At 39.8% G+C, this 6,893-nt stretch overlaps 1 pseudogene; it reads right to left on the reverse strand.

The window, feature by feature from the left end:
• Window positions 1–613: 613 nt before the first annotated feature.
• LOC112173466 lies at window positions 614–2,375 on the reverse strand (annotated as a pseudogene).
• Window positions 2,376–6,893: the final 4,518 nt, after the last annotated feature.

Genomic DNA, 6,893 nt, shown 5'->3' on the forward strand with positions numbered 1-6,893 from the left:
AGATATTTTGTGTTACCTGAATTATAATAAGACACTTCAAAATGACCTCTTTTATCATTGTCCTAAAAAAAAAAAAAAACTCTTCATTTATTTGATGCAATTGGATAAATAAACGATTTATATTTATTACGTTGGATTTTTGTAGATATAATCATTAATGATTGATTTATATTTAAACGATTTATATTATTACATTAGTATATGAATTTAGACCGCCTAAAGTACGCAAATAAAAGAGAATTTGGAGACGTGCATGGACACGGCCGAACAATGTGGTCCTAAGTTTTTTCTGAAGTTTAATTTCAATTCTTGCCTAATTATCTCCATTTCAGTGTGGTTCCTTAGAAGCTTCATATAGAGTAAGGTAATTATTTGCATCGAATTTCTTTGATGGATTTTCTTTGATGGTTCCTTAGAACCTTCGCACATTGGTTCTACTGTTTTCCATTCGGTTATATTGATAATTGATTGATAGAAGTCGAATGTTATTGATCTGAAATCAATTCAGTACCATATCTACGAGTATGCTCACCCTCAATTCAGTACCTCCCGCGTTAGAAAATCTATCTTGTGTTTTACTCGTGGTCCATTTAAATCATCTCTTGATAGAAGATTAAGCTCTACGTTTTCAATCTAATTGCAATTATTGCAGAATATATGCAACAAATGAGTACACATTAAATTGCACGGTTTTAAATTTATTACAGAACAACATTTTATTTGTCAAAGACTGTTTTCCACAATGACATTGAGGGATACCATCAAAACAGCTCCTCTATCAACATCAGTTAGCGATCAATCATACTTGCAATGAACTCATCAATGTTCTTGTTAGAACTTCCACCTTCATCCACAGCCTTTCTAGCCAATTCTTTCAATGCTATAGCATTCTTTTGTATTTCATTTCCCCTCTCTCCCTCCAATATTTCACTTACACAATGCTCCACTTCTTCTTGCCTCACAATCCCTTTCTCATCAACTTGAGCTCTGATCCCAATTTTCCACACATCCATAATGTACTTGGCATTGGTGCTTTGGTCGGTCCATCGAGGCATTGCAACCATTGGAACCCCCAAACTCAAAGCCTCCAATGTGGAGTTCCAACCACAATGTGTAATGAACTGCTTCATGAGCCAAAACCTCCAGTTGGGGACACCAGGAAACCACAAATCCCTTTGCAGATGTCTCCTCCACAAACCCTTTCGGGACCTTCCTTGCTTCTGATTCTCTAATCACCCACAAGAATTTTCTTTTACTACTCCTCAATCCGAAAGCCAGTTCCTCCATTTGCTCAGCTTCAATTTCTGCTCGGCTGCCAAATGACACATAAACAATAGACCCCTTTGGCTGTTCATTGAGCCATTTCATGCAGGCATCACTCTTTGGTTTAAACAAGTTGAAACCATAGTCTTTATCATCTTCAAGACGCTTATCCAAGTATTGAGATGGTATAGTTGGTCCAATGGTCTTCATTGGCCAAAACTTTGTCATCCAATCCACCGCCTATATATGAAGAGCAAAAGAGTTTAAGAGTACTTTCATGATGAAAATTAGTCTAGTAATGTGGTACACAATATCTACAAAGATGTCATATGAATGCTACAGAAGTCTACAAAGATTCATATGGTCTATGTACCATTAATCATTAGTTTATGAAACTCAAAAATCACATGAAAGCCAAACAGTGACTTAAATAACAAAGCTTCCTATATACCTACTTGTTCTTCCAACTCATAAAATGTATTGCAGAGGACCCAATCAGCCTTGTCAACATTGGAGAACTGATCCACAACAACCAATTTATAGGCGGCCGGGTAAGACCCAAAATCAGATAGAAAGGATGGCAGGTCTGAGGGCTTAAGTGTCGGCAACCCAGGAAGCGATATTTCAGACTCAACCACAGGAAGTTTCAGCAATCCATTTTTCACATGGCAGTAGATGGTGTCGACAGCACAAGACTGTGTGAAGAAAATAGCCCCAAGAATCCCAAATTTCTTGGCAATATCCAGAGGCCAAGGCATGAATGCATCATAAATAATACAATCAACCGGTAACCCTGAGCTTGAAAGCTTCTCAAGAAGCTCAGCCAAAGTTTGTGACCCTGATTTCCTCAAGTTCTCCAAATAGACATCTATGCTTTCTGCTTGTGCTCTCCCACCTTCATCATAACCATCAGAGATCGTCTCCAGTGGAATACGCCTGGACCCTGACCTGTGCATTGTCTTGCATAAAAACCGAGTGGTGACCAGTGTCACTTTGACTCCTTTATGATCTAAAAGCTTAGAGAATTGGAGCATGGGATTGATATGGCCTTGGTCAGGATAGGGTAAGACCAAACAGTGAGCTCTGTAGGCTCTTTGTTGACCCTTCTCCATTTCTCTATCTATGTGTTGCATAGCGAAAACCCAAAAATGGCAAGTTATATACTGATGTATGATGAATACACAACTTCTGAACCAAGTGATGGAACTCAGTACGTCTCTTAGTCGCTTGGACATTAATTTCCAAAAATGAATGTTTTTTTTATTTAAGGAAGGTGGATTATGGGGGTGATCCAAAATGAAAACTATTGTAGAATCCAAAGGCAAGTGTTCAACCGCAAGAGTTGGAATTGCTCATAATAACAAAAGGAAAACTGCTGTAGGAAACCTATTGTATAATCCAAAGGGACCCTGAGATTTTATTTACTACATAACATATAGACTGGTTCAAGATTAAATTAGGTAGAAAATTAAAGTGTAAGGGCTACTTTCGTTCCTAATTCAAAACAAGTTTTTCAAAAACCAGACAGATGCCTATAACTGATAGGCTGAAAGGCTGGTCAAAGTTTTGGAAAAAGATTCTAGTCTTCAACTGCAAGTTACTAGTGTATATATTATATCATGTCTTGAACTCCTTTGATCCTCTTTTAAAAAAAGAAGAAAAAAGATAAAAAAAAAAAAAATCATGTCTTGAAGCCAACAATCCTTGACGAAGTTAGATCCTACTTGTTCATGGTACAAATAAGTCCTGAACAGCAGAATCAGATCGTCGTGGACAAGCAACAAACCATCATACGTACAACTACCACATTAACACCCCTGAATCTTAAGCACGTGAAGCATTGAACTTCAATTACTATAAAATTCATCAGTTTGTAACAATGCTTATTTCTCCAGAAACAAATAATGCACAAGCTTTTGAGAACACTTGATGAACGAATGTTCTAATATGATTTCTGGATTGATTCCGTAATATCTTCTACCATGAACGTGCATATGGCTCTGCACTACATTTATAACACACATGCATCAATTTGCCAATATTTCACAAGGAATTTCTCTTGGTACTCATCAATAAATTAAAGATTTTTGGTTCTCAGTTGATAGTTTGCTACAAGTTCACTTTATATCTTTATAGAAAGGAAAATGTAGGTGTAGGTACCTTTACCATCCACAGATAACCACTTTCAAGAATGTTTCTTCCATATACTAATAAATAAGGGGAGTGAAATTTGCACCCCCAATATTACAATCTACACCCCCTTCTTAATTTTTTAATATTTTCTGATGTCATCTTATATTTGTTTCCCATATTACCCTTCTTCTTCAACCATTTTCTTCAGTCTCTCTCTCTCTCTCTCGTTGTCATCGAATCCCAAATCCCCAACTGCTGCATTCAGTGCCCGGAAGCCTCCTCCACGACTGACCCATCATCAAGGATGGCAAGCTCTACCTCATCTCAGCTCACGAACAGCTCTTGAAAAGCCGACCGGAGCTTTAGCTCTCTCTGTCTCCCAAAACCACAGAACTCGCCGAGTCGACTCGGACCCCAAAACCGGCCTCCGACTCGGTCCTCCCGAAGCCATGCAAGTGCTCTCCAACACTCGCAGGCTCTCCAGAGTCCTCAAATCTCCAATCTTCACCTTCTCCGAACGACTCCTCGCTCCCGACGCGCCCCTCGCCGAAGCTCCACGCGCTCGTCTCCAATGGCGGAAGCTCCTCACCACTCTCTCTCCCCAACCCTCTGGTAATCTCACCATTGCTGCTCAGATTCTTAGGTTTTCTTCTGGTGTCTCTATTTTGCAAGTGTAATTTATCAAAGTTGCAATCTCAGAAATTGTTTTACAGTGCAAATTACACACTAGGCTAAGAAATTGAGGCTTTGTTTGATGTTCTGAGGTTTCTGGAAATTGAGAATTGAATAGTTGTTATGAACTTACTGATTCTATACGATTCGAATGAGCCATTTCGCAACAATAGGATGCTGAATTTTGTAGGCATTACTCGAGGTTGTTGTCTTTCGCCGACGGAGCAACACTCGATGATGATTTCGCTTACAGAACGAAAAGAAAACCGGCGGCGGGTTGTCCACCTGGTCCGGCGACTCCGTCATCTACTTTCATCGCTAAGACGACGACGGCTGGTGAACCATTTTCCGAATTGATTTCCCCCAAGATTTTGAGTCCTCCGCATACCCGTTGACTCCCCCCCCCGGGTCACTCCATCGGGTCTCCACTGCTTAACTCCGGCCGCCATGCACGACTGAAAAAGAATAATCGTCGCCACTCGCCGCCGCAACACGAAGTTCCGACACGTGGAGGTCTTCGACGTCGACACGAAGATGTTCCATCCGGTCACCTCGACGCTGAACCCGGATTTCCACCATTTCAACCCGTTCGTTTCTCCGGACTCTTAGTTCCTCGGGTACCACCGATTCCGCGGCGAGTCGACTCAGTGGGGCGGCGAGTCGATATTCCTCACCTGGTCAACCCGTTTGATTGAGTTTTGATGGATGGGTGTTTTGATTGGAGAAGAAGGGTAACGATAGAGAGAGAGAGAGAGACTTTGTCTCTCAGTGTTTTGATGGTATTGAAAATGATTTGGGATTCGATGACAAAGAGAGAGAGAGAGACTGAAGAAAAATGGTTGGAGAAGAAGGGTAATATGGGAAATAAATATAAGAGAGCATCAGAAAATATTAAAAAATTAAGAAGGGGGTGCAGATTGTAATATTGGGGGTGCAAATTTCACTCCCCATAAATAAACATGCCAAGCCGTACAGAACTTCATACTTACTGCTACATACCTTCTTCTTTGTTACTGATAATCGAATCTATCAATGAGATAATTGATAATTCATCTATTTCAGGTAGCCATCTGAGCTTCAATTTTGTGCTCTTGACAGAACCCTCAACATGCAAAACCCCTGTGAACGCGAGATTTCCGTCTTGATCAATCTTTTTCAGTTTTCTTGACTATGGCATTACCCCAGTCCCTCAAGCAAAGAGCATAAGAAGCATCACGCATTTAGACAGGCATTACTTTCGTGAAGAAAATGGTTTTTTTTTCTTTTTTCCCCAAGTCATATTACAGAGCAAGCAAATGCATATGCCCCATCAATATTAAATGAGATGATGCAACTATGGGTAGCTGTCCTTTAGATCCATTTGTGGATTGTGTTATGTTCTCGTTTTCTCTGGTTTTTTCAGTTTCGATGGTGGCGGAAGTTGCGGCGGCAGAGTTTCTCCGTTGTGGAGATATTCTGCAATTTGGTCTTCTTTGTGTATCTGGATCTAGGCTCTTTGGGTCTGTCTTTGGTTTTGTTTTCTTCATCTCCCATGCTCTTTGGTTTGGTCGAATTGCTGTGGTTCATCCTGCTGCACTCTGCTTGTGGCTGCGATTCCTCGACGGCTATTTCTCAAATGAAAAGGATTTGGGTGCTCTGCTTAGGCCTCCCTGGTTTGGGCCTCTGTTGTTCTTAAGCAAAATACAACAGCAAAATAATGAAATCACCATCACCAAATCTCTCTGTTCTTGTGGTTGTTGTTCCCCAAGCTCCAAGGATCTGGTCCTCTGCTCGTGCTTGCTGGTGCGTTGGTGTTCACAGCGGCGATGTCCCTGTGATTGCTCTGTTCTTGCCCATCTTTCTTTTGGGTGTACTGTTGTATGTTTGTATTCTTATTAATGACTGTTTGTTCAGCCAAAAAAATAAGTTCACTGCTCCCCCCCCCAGTCACTAACGAATTACCAATTTATTCTAATATAATTAAACTACGAATATAGTTAGCAAATTACCAATAGATACAACCTCATCCTATTTATTACCACTAACAGACCTGTTTTTTTTTTAATTCCCTTGCGGTATTGTAGTTGAACCCTGCGCAAGGTCCAGGCCCATGCGGCCATTTTTTGAATTGATTTTGTTAACTAGTAAATTACCAAAATAACCTTCATAGACTTAATGTACTGAGCTTCAGTATCATTATGAGGCATTGCAGATTTAATGTACTGAGCTTCAGTATCATTCTGACATGCACGAATTACAGTTCTTTCCAGTTTCTAGAGGCAATTCTAAATGATTAACCTATTGGATTGTTTGTATACACATAAAAGAAATCTCTCCACCATGGTTCTTCTCATGTTCTTCAATTGGTACATCTTCTTTGCCTATTGCAGCAGCCTTCCTCCTCGCCATTTGTGATTAATCTGTATATGATAAATGCAAATATATGAGTACTGACCCTCAGTAGTTTACTGACCCTCAATAGTGTATTGACCCTCAATTTGATTAAAAAACCATTATAGCTAATAAGAATGCAGAAGACCTAATCAAAAGATACTCACAGTTGCAGCAAATCAATGACCAGAATTTCAAAAAGAAAATAAAGACTAACAGCAATAATAAGATCAAATATCCACAGAGCCTAATAAAATTAGCTAAAGCTACTGACCCTTAGAAATAAACATAAAAATGAGGTTGCCATGCAAATAAAATTAGCTAAAGCTACTGACCCTTAGAAATAAACATAAAAATGAGCATAATCGAAACATTGGGTTAGTGAAATCATGAAGCTAAGGTTACTGACTCTTAGAAACTGAAGCTCGTACAATTCATTTTGTACTATTGTTGGT

Source organism: Rosa chinensis, chromosome 6, assembly GCF_002994745.2.
Source record: "Rosa chinensis cultivar Old Blush chromosome 6, RchiOBHm-V2, whole genome shotgun sequence".
NCBI classification, from domain to species: domain Eukaryota; kingdom Viridiplantae; phylum Streptophyta; class Magnoliopsida; order Rosales; family Rosaceae; genus Rosa; species Rosa chinensis.